The following is an 18,088-nucleotide window of genomic DNA, read 5'->3' as shown; positions in this document are numbered from 1 at the left end:
CATAATGGCCATTGAAAATAAAGTAAATAATATTAGTATTATGTAACTTAAATTTATAGTTCGAACTTTACAGACTGGCAGAACTATTGGGTTTAGTAGTGCCTCAGTCCAAGGTTAGGAAAAAAGTATATTATACGATGTTGACTAGTCACTATAGTACACATATTTACTATAGTACATGTAATGGAGGGGGAGGCTTTTCCATACCACACCCCCACCCCCACTCCCACCCCCAAAAGAGAGAAAAGGTTGCTTATGTGGAATATTCAGTAGAATACTAGAGTTCAAAGCATTAATTGTAATTTTTCACATAATTAAACAATATAATTTACCAATTCATTTGTCTTAAACATTTATCAACTAGGCCTAATGAAGATATAAGGTGTAACTTACCAATTCATTTGTCTTAAACATTTATCAACTAGGCATAATGAAGATATAAGGTGTAACTTACCAATTTTCGAACTCATAAATTACTTTCTTTTACAGAAAGACTGGGACCATTAGTTGTAGTTGTGGTAACATCGTGACGTCAAACTATTATTGACGTTTTCATTACCGTTGCGAACACTTCGGCCCAACTCGTTTCCCTTCGGGAACCATGCTAGCTCTTGGTATCAGCAGACGCTTAAATAGTAGGATCGATATCTGGAAGGGGGTGGGTGGGGGGCAGTCTCTAGTGGGGAGTGACACGGCCTCCATAGTGGGGGGGGGGGGGGCACAAGTCATATTTTTAACCTTTACTATAATTATTATAGTATGCAAAAAATAAAACCCCCACAACCCGTACATGTTTATCTTCGAGTGGGAGTGGGGTGGGGGTGGGGGTGGGGGGTGTTGATTAGTGGCTGTGATATAAATTGTACCAAAATATGCAAACGTTTTATTTATGTTTGTTTTTGTTTGTTTGTTGTTGTTTTTGTTGGGGGGTTTGTTTGTTTGTTGTTTGTGGGTTTTTTGTGTGTTGAGGTGGTTTTTTTGTGGGTGGTTGTTTTTTTTTTGGGGGGGGGGGTTTGCGGGGTGGGGGGTTAATTTATTTTGCCATTAATTTTAATACCATTAATTGTATTAGTAGTAATTAACATTGAATAACTATTAAAGCGTTATAATTAGGAAAAGTAAGATTTTCTAAATAAATGTTCGGCGGTCCTACCCCAACATCCGAGTCCTACCCCACACCAGAGTCCTACCCCACACCCAAATCCTACCCCGCACCCGAATCCCACCCAGCACCCGAATCCCACCCAGCACCCGAATCCTACCCCACACCCGAATCCGCACTTGGATGAAGATAAGTTACACCCTTCCCTATGTCTACCCACCCACTCGTTTGCTTCTGTGGCTGTCTGTCTGTCTGTCTGTCTCTCCCTCTCTCTCTCTCTCTTTCACACACATAGCTAGAGGTAACCCGCTACATTTTTCCTGCAGCAAGGGATCTTTTATATGCACCATCCCACAGACAGGATAGCACACACCACGGCCTTTGATATACCAGTCGTCAGTCGTGGTGCACTGGCTGGAACGAGAAATAGCCCAATCGATCCCAAACCGACCGTGCATAAAGCGAGCGTTGTTGCTACTGGGATACCTCCCGCCCCGTGATCAGATAAAAACTGTAATATATTTCATACAGTAGTACTGCAGTAAAACTATAATGAATTAATGAGTGAATGTTTAACGACGCCCCAGCACGAAATATACATCGCCTGTTGTGTGTCAAACAAAGGTAAATATTTACACAAGTGGTAGTAAGGTTAGAAGGACAAATAGTGTGAGTGTGAAAGGCGAGTGGAGTTGTATGTGTGTGTGTGTGTGTGTGGGGGGGGGGGGGGGGGGGGTCTTTTGATGGGCGTCAATATTTTTCTTTTTACTCTCGAGCATCAGCCACTCTTGTTATGCCACAGTTACTTAATTGTGTTAATTAAATAATAATAAGGTCATTAAACGAAATAAAAAATCAAGATAATAGGTCAGGGTTAGAGTTAAAGTTTGTTTTGTTTGTGGCGGATTCAGAAAATCCATTTAGGGGGTCTCCAGGGACATGAGGTGGAATGCCAAGGGAACTTTGGGGGAGGTTTGGAGGGGCATCGTAAAAAAAAATGAAAATTAATATATAATAAAATTATAACTATCGCAAAATTTAGTGGGGGCGGGCCCCTGGGGTCCCACTAGATCCGCCTCTGGCATAATATCTCGTATCTATATTGGAATACTGTTCAAGATTTCCTAATAGTAATACTGTAATGTACGATTTTATTTTATTTTTATAATAATTCTTTTTTAAAATTTGATTATTTTGCCTAAACATTTTAAAAGAAGCATTGACGGCTATTTTAAGCTATGCAATAAATCTAGAAAAATAAATAATATTTGTTTAAACACATTTTAAACATAACATTATTTAATCAGCGGCTATTAAGTGCCATGCGTATGTTAATTGTGACAGCTGCAAATATACAAAGATTGATGAATAGGTGCACTATATTACTGTTATCATAAAATGCTTTTTTTTTTTTTGTACCCTCTGACCAGGTACGAAAACAACATTTTCTAAATGGCGTTGCCCCAAGATAACTAAGAAACACCCAACCGAGGTATTTCCGACATATCTTTCTTGACCACGATGGTGGTCAAACAAAACTCTTTGTATTTACATATGTATATCTCTGACGTGAATCTCGAGTTCTTGAAAGCGAAATTCCACTGTTTTATATCAACAGGAATGTGGATATGGATATATACATTTGTGATCATTTAAAACTATGCAAATGGAATGTATTCTGACATCTTTATTAGTATGTCAAGTGTTATTTGAACAGTGACTTAGGGTGGATGTGGAATAAACTCGGGTTTTATTTGACTGTTGATTGTCAGGGCTGTACCTATAGCTGGTGGGGGGGGGGGGGGGGGGTAAGCGGTAGCTACCCCAACACTCGCCCAAAAGCATAAAAATGTTCTGTTGTTTTGGTTCATTCATTCATTCATTCATTCATTCATTCTCGTGGTAGGCCATCGGTCTACAGGCTGGTAGGTACTGGGTTTGGATCCCAGTCGAGGCATGGGATTTTTAATCCAGATACCGACTCCAAACCCTGAGTGAGCAAGGCTCAATGGGTAGGTGTAAACCACTTGCACCGACCAGTGATCCATAACTGGTTCAACAAAGGCCATGGTTTGTGCTATCCTGCCTGTGGGAAGCGCAAATAAAAGATCCCTTGCTGCTAATCGGAAGAGTAGCCCATGTAGTGGCGACAGCGGGTTTCCTCTCAAAATCTGTGTGGTCCTTAACCATATGTCTGACGCCATATAACCGTAAATAAAATGTGTTGAGTGCGTCGTTAAATAAAACATTTCTTTCTTTCATTCATTCATTCATTCATTCATTCATTTCAACTTATTTTCGTGCTTATATCCAGTTGGGGTTAAAGCATGCTGTCCTGCGCACATACCTTAGCTATCTGGGCCCCGTTCCACGAAGTGATCTTAGCCCTAAGATCACCGTAACTGCACAGCTAACATATGCACTTAAGGTGATCTTAGCGCTAAGATCGCTTTGTGGAACGGGGCCCTGGGCTTTCTGTCTAGGAAAGTGAATTAGGTGTGTGTGGTTAGTGAGAGAGAAGAGGGTGTAGTGGTCTTACACCTACCCATTAAGTTCTTAAAACTCGCCCTGGGTGGGAGCCGTTACCGGGCTGTGAACCCAGTACGTACAAACCTTATGTTCGATGGCTTAAACACGACACCACCGAGGTCGGTGTTTTAGTTTAAAAGCACCTTTTTATTTCTTTATTTATTGTAGTTGGTGGTGTTGTTGTTGTCTTCGTCGTCGTTGTTGTTAGGTCTAACTAGAGAAGATTCTAATATATTATATCTGATTATTTCTTTACTGCCCCCCCCCCCCCCCCCCCCCAGTTATTTTAGGTTAGGTACGGCCCTGGTAGTACGTGGAAATTTGATACGTGTTGTAAACAGGTAGAGAATAATGCTTTTATCACGACCTCTAGACGCGTTTTGTGTACCCGTATCATCAGGTGTCACCAGCTGCGGGTATCATCACGTTTGGTCCACACCCTGAAGATATTTGGACGTAATCGCTGAATTAGACTGGTCATCATTTTTATGGTCTTTAATTATTGGTTCCTTTTTGCTATCGTATATTTTCATCCATCCATCCATCCATCTTGGAAATCGGCTAAAATATTCCACTGAGAGATATTGTTGGTGTGAAAACATTGTCAATATATGACACTATTTTGGCAGTTTGTCCAAAAGATAATGCATGAAATAGTATTAGTGTGCTTTGTTTTTTCTTTTATCACGACCTCTAGACGCGTGTTTTTTTTCTTTCTTTAAATAGGCCTTACACTGAGGTAATTTAATTTTAAAAAAATACATGACATAATTTTAATACAAAATACGTAATTCCCAGCTGATTTGATATTTGGGTGTGCCAAATCGGTCAATTTGTTTTTAGATCCTAGTAATTCTCAGGCACGATGAGCGGGGGGGGGGGGGGGGGGGGGGGGGGTCTAGCCCCCGTAAATAATTCTGAATAAAAATATTACACACACACGTTAGAAGCTTTGCTTTGCGCTCCTGATCTACTTGCTTTCGCCGTGTCCGATTCTAGATAAAATGGTTTATTGGGTCTCAGACCGCTTTAATAACACGGCATTCGGTACACCATGTCAATTCGATGGTGTGCACTAGCATGTTGATTGACAGACACCTTAATGACTTCCGTATAGACTCCGTCAATTGTTTCCGTGTGCCCTACAATATCAACAATTTATAGGAGCTCATTTTTATATTTCTCTACTGCAATGGCAACAAAAACAAACAAAGAAAAGGATAATTTGGCGACGTGTTTGCATTTTGAAACACTTCCGTTGACTTAGAAACTGAACTGGGGAAGAGTAATTAGAAATACAAATACAAAAGAACTCAAAACGGACAGGTGTTTGCCCTTTTCTTCTGGTGCTGTTCGGTGAATCTGATAAAACAGTTGGGTAATTCATTCAACTGGGTTTTTGTTGTTGTTTTTGTTAGGTTGTGTTTTTTTTTGTTGATGTTGTTTTAAATCATTTATTTAATTATTTTATATATTTATTTATTTATTTTTATTTTATTTTATTTTATTTTATTTTATTTATTTTCCATATGTCTTCCCATATGTCTAGGGACAGATGTGTTGGAGCTTTGAGACGGTCCCTCAAATACAATTAAATTTGTTTAACATGTTACAAATTCAACACCTGCGTAAATCGTCTTAAAATCCAACATTTTGATAGACTGCTATTTCAATTTAAAAAAAAACATACGTGCATGTGATTTAGATAAGCGAGTATGTTGAACTTTAAGCGAAAAACGCTGTGTCACAGGTACGAAACAGAACTGGATCATCTATTTTACAAGCTTAAATAAAAATAAAAAATTCTACATAAGCGAACATATTGAAGCGAAAGCGAAGTACGCTGTGTCACAGGTACGAAACAGAATTGGATCATCTATTCTACAAGCTTAAATATAAAACATATTCTACATAAGCGAACATATTGAAGTGAAAGCGAAGTATGCTGTGTCACAGGTACGAAACAGAACTGGATCATCTATTCTACAAGCTTAAATATAAAAAATATTCTACATAAGCGAACATATTGAAGCGAAAGCGAAGTACGCTGTGTCACAGGTACGAAACAGAACTGGATCATCTATTCTACAAGCTTAAATATATAAAAATATTCTACATAAGCGAACATATTGAAGCGAAAGCGAAGTACGCTATGCCACAGGTACGAAACGGAACTGGGTCATCTATTCTACAAGCTTAAATATAAAATATATTCTAGATAAGCGAGCATATTGAACTGAAAGCGAAACACGCTATGGCATAGGTACGAAACAGAACTGGATCATCTGTTCTAACATCTTATTCTAGAGTAGCTTTTAGCTGGTCACACTGTTCATCTAAAAATATATTTTCAAAAATATATTATATACTAGTAGGTTCAAGGCTGCGGTTGTTTGCAAATAATTGTTGACGAGGTAAATGAGACGAAAAATAGATCTAGATGTTTATTCAGAAGCTGAAGGACAGGTGTTGAACGTTAACGTGTTATTGCGAGATCAGGAAAGTGACATCTCCATTCGGCTTGAAATTAACATCCGTGTTGACGTCATAGCTCTCATTAGCACGAGGAGCATTTCGCTGGTAGATTTAACAAGACGATGCGAGAACACGACCACTCTGTACCACGTCCCTGACACACTTGTCACACATAGCCTTGCTTACCGAATAGATGCGACAGATGAAAAGACTCGTATTTCACCTGTGAATGAGTTTGACGAGAGCTGTACACCACCTGTTAATGAGTGGAACGAACATCAACTAATCCGCCCAGTGTACATTTCAACACCCATACGGTGTGTATTGCGACCCCGTTTCACAAAGTTAAAAAAAGAAATCCTATTGTTGTTTTTAACACACATACACACACCCGAGAGAGAGAGAGAGAGAGAGAGAGAGAGAGAGAGAGAGAGAGAGAGAGAGAGAGAGAGAGAGAGAGAGAGAGACTGACTGAGAAACAGAAAGAGTGTGTGTGTGTGTGTGTGTGTGTGTGTGTGTACGTACGTATGTAGCATTGTTCGTTATGCTTCACATCAGATGTTATTAATGTATATTGTACATGCCTTGTATATAATATTGTGAAACTTGCGGGTGGAGAGTGGATATCGTATTTCTCTGGTTAGGTGGGGCGCAAAATCGTGTCTTTCTTGATACCTCCACCAAGCCACTGTTTTCGTGCGTATGTGCAAGTATGTGTGTGCGTGGCATTTAAAGATGCCAATAGCTATTGGGGGTGGTGGTAGCCCGAGTACTCTGACTGTAAGAGAGCTAGACGGACATTTGGACATAAACACGCTCTCATACGTGCTGTATGTGTGTATAGATGTGTAGTGTGTGTGTAGTGTGTGTGTGTGTATGTGTGTGTGTCTGTGTGTGCACGCACACATTCACCTTTTATTCATCTTCCTCATCTATCACCCTCTTTCTATCATTCATGAGAGCGTGTTTATGTCCAAATGTCCGTCTAGCTCTCTTACAGTCAGAGTACTCGGGCTAGGGGTGGTGGGTGATGGTTCTGTATTAATTCACCTTTCAGCTGGAGGATGTATAATATTCCGAGTTGTGTGGGCCAGTACCTACTGTTTATCCATCCACCCGCTTTCGCATCGTGTTTATATGTGTGTGGTTTGTGTTGTGTGCGTCTGTGTATATGCGCGCGCGTTGTACTGTCTATATGCGCTTGCGCTCAAGGTTAATCTTGATGAACTAGTATAATACGTGCTGTATGTGTGTATAGATGTGTAGTGTGTGTGTAGTGTGTGTGTGTGTATATGTGTGTGTCTGTGTGTGCACGCACACATTCACCTTTTATTCATCTTCCTCATCTATCACCCTCTTTCTATCATTCTCATTATCTAAATATATAAAAAAAAAAAACTTTCCAAACATGTGTGTGTTTATTGTTTACGTTAATACATCAACATTTCCAAGACGGCTACTTTGACCAATGTAAAGTCGGTCGATCAGATCTTTCAGCGGAATAGTCTCGATGTCACCGAGTTCTGATGTATTTTTTCCCTGTTGTCTGATAACCAGGAATGGCAAATAATGTCGGGTAATTTATGATCATTCTCTTGTGATTATGTCATCAGTCTACCAGTGTTATTATTTCCTTATATGAAACGTAATACACGGCGGGTTCATATAGTAAAAATCGATGACAGGGAAGTAGCTATATTGTGGTCAATTAAACAATGCTTGGCCCTTTGATAACATGACATGGTATTTATGGTTCCTTACATGGAATGATATCGTCGCACACCGATAGTCATGTGCAATACATTTCTGACTGTGTAATCACCTAAAATCCGTCTGGTTATGCCCAGTGAATTTTTTTTTTTTTAATCTGGAGACAAAAACAAGACATGTTTTATTTAGCTACACACTCAATACATTTTCACGACTGGTATATCAAAGGCCATGGTATGTGCTATCCTGTCTGTGGGATGGGGCAAATAAAAGATCCCGTGCTACTACCAATTTAATTAAAATTAGCTCCACTATTACATGTAATAGTGGAGCTAATTTTAATTAGATTGTGCTACTACTAAAAACAAATGTAGCGGGTTTCCTCTCTATGACTGTGTCAAAATGACCATATGTCTGACATCCAATAGCCGATGATTAATAAATCAATGTGCTCTAGCGGCGTCGTTAAATAATAAATTAAAAAAAATACATTTTAAATTACGGTTATATGGCGTCGGACATATGTTTAAGCACCAGTTATATAATTAGAGAGGAAACCCGCTGCCGCCACTTCGTGGTCTACTCTCCGATTAGCAGAAAGGGATATATATACAGCATGTTACAGAATGGACAGTACATACCACGACCTTCGTTACACCGGTTGTGGAACACTGGCTGGAATTAGAAACAGCCCAGTGGGCCCACCGATGGGGATCGATCCTAGACCGCTTAAAAAACACACAAACCCCCCCCCCCCCCCAAAAAAAAAAAACACTGGGCTACGTCCCGACCCTTTCCGGAGACGAGTGAATACGTCCCCAAGTTCAGTCGGATAACGTTCGCGAACTATTTGACTGGTTCCCAACGTGGCCATTTGGTTTACCGTGAAGCGCATAAACCAGTCTGGCGGAGGTTTTTAAGCTCGGTCTGAATGAACTACGTTCTTATATTCGTGATCAGTTGAAGCGTGCTAAATTATAAAACATCCTTACAATTTAGTTGGTATTTATGAAAACCTAGCAATTTTGGCGAAGGTGCACATCTTTAAAAGTGCGTTATAATTCTTGCACATTTCCAAAATTTTATTTGTGATAAAGAATTACAAATTACTCGAGCATATCAAAACTGAAAAACATACGTCACGTATCCATGAAAACAATAGCCGTCAATTTGAAAAGAAATACCAGTTTGGCATAAAGAAACTTAAACCTAATATTTCTCTCGATGTAAATCACATATGTTATGTTGTAAAACAAATGAATATTTAAATATGAAATGTAGTTTATCCCACAGAGACATATCCATCATCTACACGGAATCTTATTCATGTACTTAAATATTTGCTTTATATTTTATTAGTTGCCATGAAAATAACATAGTTCAGGCCGGTAAATACCGGTACTGGGTTCTCATCTTGGTACCGGTGTAACGTGGTATTTTGACTCCCGTAGAAAACTGTCCCCCTGTCACTTTTCTACGTAGAATACCAGGGTCGGTTTTCTACGGGAGCTAAAGTACCACGTTACACCGGTTCCCATCCAGAGCGAATTTTAACGACTCGGTGGGAAAGGCCTCTACAGCGACTTCTCTCTCACTTACAACCAACTACTAACCCACTGTTCTGGGCCCCGTTTTTCGAAGTAATCTTGACGCTAAAACCACCTTAAGTGCACCCGTAGGAACCCTGGGGGGGGGGGGGGGGTCTGTATCCCCCCTTGATAAATTAAATTTTTTGTTTTGTTTACTGACACCACTAGAGCACATTGATTAATTAATCATCGGCTATTGGATGTCAAACATATGGTAATTGTGACACGTAATCATCAGAGGAAACCCGCTACATTTTCTCTTAGACAGCAAAGCACATACTACGGTCTTTGACCAGTTGTGGTGTACTAGTTGGAACGAGAAAAAAACACCCAATCAGTTGAATGGATCCACCGAGGTGGTTCGATCCTGCGACGCAAGCACCTGAAGCGATAACTCAACCAACTGAGCTAAATCCCCTCTCCCCCCCCCCCCCCCCCCTCTCCGAAGACGAAATTATACGCGGTTTTTTCTTTCTCTATATAAATAAAGGTAAAATTACAGTGCCCCACACGGGCCTAAATTAGCCCTAAATCGATTCATAAAACGGGGCCTTGGACCGAATGAATGAATGTTTAACGACACCCCAACACGAATAATACATCGGCTATTGCGTGTCAAACTATGGTAATGCAAACAAATAAAATGATGATCAACATCAATATAAACATTCAAGATTTAAATAAAAACAGTGTAAAGAACTGTGCAAAAATACAAATATCACAGATAGATACTGACTTTTACTCAAAATTTCAATTGTATCTCGAAGAAAACAAGGGGATTTGTGCTGTACTGGCCATTCTCAAAGAGAATGTTACACCCCTGCATCACGGTGAGGTTACAGCAGGCGCAGGGACATTGGACCGAAAGGCAATATAGTAGAACGAGTATTCTAACTGCAAGAAGGCTAGACGGACATTTGGACGGCTACTTAGGGCTAAATAACCGTCCAAATGTCCGTCTTGCCCTCTTACAGTCAGAGTATTCGGGCTAGCCAGATAGCTGTGCTCAGGACAGCGTGCTTGAATCTCAACTGGATATAAAGCACGAAAACAAGTCGTCAAACGTAGATTCAAGGCTCCTCCCAAAAGGAAAACGAAAATCCGAATCGGGTACAAAACCAACTGGAAACGACCTCGATACTGACCTTTCACTCGAGTGTCACATACTTCATAGGTATATGTATACAGTTAGAACGGAAATACAGAACTTGTTTACTCTGGCGGAGCATTAACCGGTGATCACTTTACAAAACACAGCTGCGATCTGAAACCGGTTTATAAACTACGCAACCACAAAGTTGATTGTTCATTGTTGGTATGTTCAAGGAAAACGGTATAATTGTAGATTTTAACGTGTAAATAAAGGCAGAGGTTTTGGCGCCATTCGTGTAAGCATTTTATGTCCCAAGGCGTCTAACTGGTTGGAAAACAAGTTATGTACATGTATACGTGGTCCATTAACAAATCAACAAGTTAGTGATTAAAGCATAACGTAACAAGTTTGGGATGTTTTTGAGAGGGGATGTGGGAGTACGGTTAATATGCAGGGCCGTAGCTAGCGGGGGGGGGGGGGGGGGGGGGGGGGGGGGGGCGGCATAAAATCCGGAAAGCATCATGGAAACTTAAAGAAAATTCTCTTCTTAACCGTTTAAGGAGTTTTAGACTATTAACTACTCAGTTGCCCCCCCCCCCCAAAAAAAAAAAAAAAAAACCCCAACCAAACAAACAAACAAAAAAAAAAAAAAAAAAACCCAACCAAAAACAATCCTAGCTACAGCCCTGATATGCCAAATAATATACATTTATACAAATAATACTCATTGCAGAATAAAACTAATATTAAATATATGTTGCTAAACATCTGAAACAGATATCTGTTATGATAAATTTGATAACTACACAACTATCGCAAAGAGACAGAGACAAAGAGAGAATATAGACAGTTAAACGTTAATCATTGGTCATTGGATGTCAAACATTTGGTAATTGTGACATGTAGTCGTAGAGGAAACCCGCTTCATTTTTCCATTAGTAGCAAGGGATCTTTTATATGCATCATTTTAGACATGATAGCACATATCATGGCCTTTGATATGCCAGTCGTGGTGCACTGACTGGAACGAGAAATAACCCAATGGGCCCGCCGACGGGGATCGATCCTAGACAGACTGCGCATCAGGCGAACGCTTTACCACTGGGCTACTCTCCGGTCCTGAATAGGGACAGATACTGAAACAGAAGAGAGACAGAGATAGAGAGAAAGAGAGACAGGAAAATGGACAGACTGACACAGAAGCAAACTGAATATGTACAGGAATATTGGATGACTCCTTACCAAGAGAAGATGGGAATGGGAACTCTATTTACGTGCCCATATCCACAGAGGTTCAGGCACGCCCACCCCGGACTTAGCCAAGTGGGACGTAACATTTCGATGTCATAGATTGGTGGACTACAACAGGAACGTCAACCAAACGAGTTGAGTGGTATAAATTAAGATCGAATATGGGTAATAAATATGATAATAAACTCGCTACTATTTCGTATCATGTTTGTGTCACTCGGGACATAAAAAATGATACGAAATGGAAGCTCGGTTAATATCCTATAATCAAACAGACATACATTATAACATTACGCACGACTTACGTAGATCTGGACAATTTGTCAAATCAAAAAGTACAAGAAAAATGGACATTACTTGAATGTTACTGGAACCTACTTCCGCTTCAATAAGTTTTATGTAACGTATTAAACGAAAGAAACCATATATAGATGTGCGTGAAACTGGTATTACTATTATATGACCGGAGTCAGAAACTGTGTTACAGCTGCTACCTGACTGATCTGTTTATAAACAGATATGAATCACAATTGAAAACCAGTGACAACAATCATTAAACAACAGGGTCCAATTTAACAAAACACCGAAAGCCTAGTTTTACACGTAAACGTAAATCTACGACAAAACCACATTTTCTTTTACTACTATTATAGCTAAAAGTAGACGTTTTTCATTTTCTTTTGTCCTTAAAATGCTCCGTCTTCTGTAATGATGTAAATTTCTTCGTGAAATAGATGCCAAACACTTAAAAATGTATGCCTTGTATAAAGGGGCGGACGTAGCCCAGTGGTAAAGTGCTCGCTTGATGCGCGGTCGGTTTGGGATCGATCCCCGTCAGTGGGCCCATTGGGCTATTTCTCGCTCCAGCCAGTGCATCACGACTGGTGCATCAAAGGCCGTGGTATGTGCTATCCTATCTATGGGATGGTGCATATAAAAGATCCCTTGCTGCTAATCGAAAAGAGTAGCCCATGAAGTGGCGACAGCGGGTTTGCTCTCTCAATATTTGTATGGTCCTTAACCATATGTCCGACGCCATATAATCGTAAATAAAATGTGTTGAGTGCGTCGTTAAATAAACCATTTTCTTCTTCTTCTTGCCTGGTATAACTGCTAGTCGCAGACGTAAACTTACAATGTTTTCTGAAATAGGCCTCAGAACGCTCGCTTGACGTGGTTGGGTAGTGGGAGCGAACCTACTCAGCAAACCTATTTGGGGTTTCCCCCATCTCAACTAGCGCCCAACGACTGGTATATCAAATACCGTGGTATATATTGTAATATCTATGGGAATGTGCATATAAAAGATTCTCTTATTTGCTACTAATGGAAACACGTGGCTGATTTCCTCTGACTACGTGTCTAAAATCTAAAATCTATTTTTTTTAACGACACCACAATAGCACATTGATTTATTAATCATCGGCTATTGGATGTCAAACATTTGGTAATTTTGACATATTATAGTCTCAGAGAGAAAACCCGCTATACGTTCTATTAGTAGTAAGGGATCTATTATATGCACCATCCCACAGACAAGATTTTGACATCTTATAGCCGGTGACTGATTAATGAAATGTAATCTAGTGGTGTGATTAAATCAAACAAACTTTATATTATTATGTTACATGTTTAAGGGAATGATTGTATATTTTACTATATAAATGTATAATTATGTAGGATTATATTTTTCGCGTAACCAGTATCAGTATTACGCGGGGGTGGGGGGGGGGGGGGGGTGTAGGGGAGAGGACTCTAGCCTGTGGCGACCGACGTTTCTAGGGAGATTCAGGTCATGCTAGCCCTGAAAAAATATTTTTTAAAAAGAAGAAAATTTGCTTCAAGCATTAGTCTTTCGACTTCCGACCCCCCTACCACCACCCACACAGCCCCCGAATGCTTTTATATGGTCAAAATACTTTAAGTGATCTCTATAATTAAAAAATATTTATTTGTGTTCAAAATTTTATTAAACAAACACATCGTTTTGATTAAAATAGTCTAATGGTTTGAACTTAAAGGCACATGTACTTCTTTGTTTCTGTTTAGTTTCTTTCAAAATCCTGTTGTACATAAAACTCTCTTTTCCTCAATTTGATTGTCATTAAAATACATTTGTATACAAATTTTGTATGTATACATTACTGTTATATTATTATTACGTAATTGTCGCCATTATATTGTATGTATACAGGAGAGAGCCAAGTAAGTTGTCAAACTTGTGCCCAATCCTTTTGTTGTTTATGCAATAAAACATGTTTTCAATCAATCAACCCCCGAAGCACACGTGCCTGAGTATATAAGACTCACACCGAATGCCGTTTTAACAATCGATTATGTTTCCAGAGGTGAGTGATAAAAAGAGTGTACCTGGTGCTCGTTTTACATATGTATTCCTTGACACACTCTCGTTATTAACCTTTTAACACATCTCCCTGCACACAATACGTCCACACGTCAAACCTGAATTACCTGCATTCCTTTGATACATTGCAGAAATAGTTTTAATTCACAGCTGCGTTGATGCGCTGGATAAAATGTCGCGTTGACACAAGGCACATGCATGCACACGTATAGCCCCGAAATGTGTATGACAATTTAATTAGGTATAAACGTACACAACACCACCGGTCTTGGAATTAGTAGACAAAGTTGAATACACGCATGTGCATACACACACGTACACACATACACACAAAAAACACACCTACATATATACATATATGCACGCATGCACACACGCACGCATACACACACACACAAACACACACACACACACACACACACACAGAGATACCAAAAGCAAACATGTGAATGTTTCCCCCTTCCAACTATATAGCGTTTGCAAATGGCATCAGGCGCGTGTGGAGGAATTTTAGCAGGAGGGGGGGGGGGGGGGCTAGACTGCTTCAAGAGACGTTTATAGGGGGTCGAGTTATGCTTTCCCGTAAAATATATTGAGGGGAAAAAAAGAAGCTTTTTTTTTAGCAGGGAGGGCTTTGGCATGGTAGGCCTACATATGCTGATAAGTTGCAAAACTTAACGCAATAAATGACTTGAACTTGAAAACCCCCAACCATATAATACCTTTAAAACATTGTTCCTACTGGCTGGGCTACATATTCAGTATAGCCATTTATGGTTTTGGTACGCTGTCCCGAGAAATACAACTATGGGCTTGACTGTACAAAACAAGAGGTCAAACGGGATTAATTAATCATCAGCTATTGAATGTCAAACATAAATTTAGTCATTCGGACACGTAGTCAACAGAGGAATCCCTTTAAGGACACACTCAACACATACGGTTATATGGCGTCAGACATATGGTTAAGGACCACACAGCTATTGACAAAGGAAACCCGCTGTCGCAACTTTATGGGCTACTCTTTCCGATTAGCAGCAAGGGATCTTTTATATGCACCATCCCACAGTGCACGGGCCCAAGTAGGTATTGGGTTCGCGTCGTTCCTGAGTTTGTTGCAACTTTTAAGATGGTATCGACCAACAGAGACTTTTTAACGATTGTAATTACATATCAAATATATTTTTCTGCACAAAATATTAGTGTTTCTGATCGTTCTTATATTTGTACTAGGTACAATTTCATTTTATATCCCAAAATATTATTTTTTCGTACGTACGAAATTATTTGAAGACAAAATCCAGTTTGGGCTTCTTACAAATATTAAGACGACAGGAAACACATTGAATATACAGACACTGATAATCTAAACAAGAAAATATATTTACTATGTAAGTTTGATCGTAGAAATATTTTATTAGTCGGGAAAATCTTACAATGCAGCAAACTCGGGAATGTCCCTTTAAACAAAACATTTCCTTCCTTCCGTGCTTATAAATGTTTTAGTTTAGACTCAGTCTGTAATGACGTCACATGCGTACAATTTACATTGTGTTGCCATGACATTGATTAAGAGCCTTGAGTCTAGCAGTAGCGGATCAAGAAAATCCATTTAGGGGGGCCCAAATGACATGAGGCGGAATGCCAATGGAACTTTAGGGGAGGTTTGGAGAGGATCGTAAAAAAAATTAAAAATTAATATATAATAAAATTATAACTGTCGCACAATGTAGGGGGGGGGGGGGGGGGCTCCCCTAGATACGCCTCTGTCTAGACTCTAAAAGTTTTATAAGCACGGGGCCAGTCTTAAAACTGATAGTTTAACCACTATAGTGTTAAGACTGGCAATACCGTAATTTACATAATGTATTCAACTGAGTCATACACGTATCATGATATAAAATGAAATATCTTCTGTACGTTCGTAACTGAACAGTCAATGAATAACAATGATGTCTTCCCCGTTGTCGCGTCCATATTATGACGTCAGTGAACTTAAATTCATCAATTAAGGGCGTCGTCGTTATTTTCCCATGACGAAATCATATTATATTAATTTACATTCCACATTTTGTCCTTTTCTTTTTTTTTGCATTTTTGCCATGTAGGCTATAAGTGTTAATTGTGTTAATAAATCTAACAATCTGCCATGTTCTTAGTGCAAGTTATTGTCATGAGTCAAACTTGTTCACCTACCACATTAATTTTGTGAAGTTAACCACTTGTCTTAATAGTGTCGTGGTTAAGTCATCAGACACAAGGCTGGTAGGTACGTGGTTCGCAGGCCGGTACCGACTCCCAACCCAGAGCGAGTTTTAACGACTCATTGGGTAGGTGTAACACCACTACACCCTCTTTTCTCTCACTAACCACTAACAACTAACCAACGATCCTGGCCACAGCCAAGATAACTGAGGTGTATGTCCAGGACAGCGTGCTTGAACCTTAATTGGATATAAGCACACAAATAAGTTGAAATGAAATGAAATAGATCACCTTTTCGAAGTCGGCTAACGAAAGTTTAATGTATTAAGCAGCCATTTGTTTTGAGAGATCACATTTTAATCTAGGTCAGGTGGTTATATAACAAAATATTTTGGAATCTTATAACACTCCCACACAATCCACTACCGGTATGCACACTTTGTACATATTAATCTAAATACATTATGCAATCATCTGACGTCATATTAATGTCATTAGGTACCTGAGTAACGTAAGTTTAAAGGTATACGTTATATCCAGGAGCGTTGCCAGGATCTTTTCAGGGAGGGGTGCAACATTTATTAGGAGTACCTGAAGTATTCAGGGAGGGGGTGCCACGCGTACGTTTCGAAAGGCCACCTACAAAATTCAAAAGTACACTATCTTATAACCCCTGCGCGTGCTGTAACCTCACCGTGGTGCAGGGGTGTAACATTCTCTTTGAGAATGGCCAATACAGCACAAATTGAAATTTTGAGTAAAAGTCAGTATCTATCTGTGATATTTGTATTTTTGCACATTTCTTTACACTGTTTTTACTTAAATCTTGAATGTTTATATTGATGTTGATCATCACCTTATTTGTTTGCATTACCATAGTTTGACACCCAATAGCCGATGTATTGTTCGTGCTGGGGTGTCGTTAAACGTTCATTCATTCATTCATTTATTTGACACTTGAATTTTTACATTGATGTTGATCATTACATTGTTTTTCCATTACCACAGTTTGACATCCAATAACCGATGTATTTTTCGTGCTGGGGTGTCATTAAACATGCATTCATTCATTCATTCATTCATTCTATCTTATAATACACATTACACATGTGTATGGCAATACTCCTCCTAAACACCAAGCCGACGAAGATATTACATGTCCCCTAATAAACACAAATAAATACAACGTATTCATTTGCTGAACACTGAATATTAGAGGCACATCAAGGGGACGCACCCCAACACCTCACCCTGTAAGCGCGTGTACAGGGGAGAGTTTTCGAGGTTGAAACCCCTCCCTGCTCACGCAAAGTTGTTGTTGTTGGGGTTTTTTTGTGGGGGGTTTTCAATATATTTTCCACGGGAGCACGACTCGACACCCCTATAAACTTTGCTCGCCACAACATAGAAACACACACACACACACACACACACACACACACCTGCTAAAATTCCTGCATCCGCGCCTCATATTCTTTTGGTGTATATAGCCTATAATAGGTATTGTATTTTTTATTTTAGTTTTTATATTTATTTATTTATTTATTTATTTATTCATTCATTCATTCAGTTATTTATTCAGTTATTTATTTTCATTTAAATATGTGTATCCCAAGTTTGTACTTCATTAATAATTATGGTTCCACCATTTCATAAATAAGTAAAGTAAACAAAAACATTATGACAGTACCCTTGTTTTTGGTCAAATCCTAGACCCGCCTTGGTAATTAATATTGAATATTATATACCGCGTTACAGGTACACCCCAA

The sequence above is a fragment of the Gigantopelta aegis genome, chromosome 4 (assembly GCF_016097555.1).
Source record: "Gigantopelta aegis isolate Gae_Host chromosome 4, Gae_host_genome, whole genome shotgun sequence".
Lineage (NCBI taxonomy): Eukaryota > Metazoa > Mollusca > Gastropoda > Neomphalida > Peltospiridae > Gigantopelta > Gigantopelta aegis.
Note: the sequence above shows the minus strand (reverse complement) of the source record.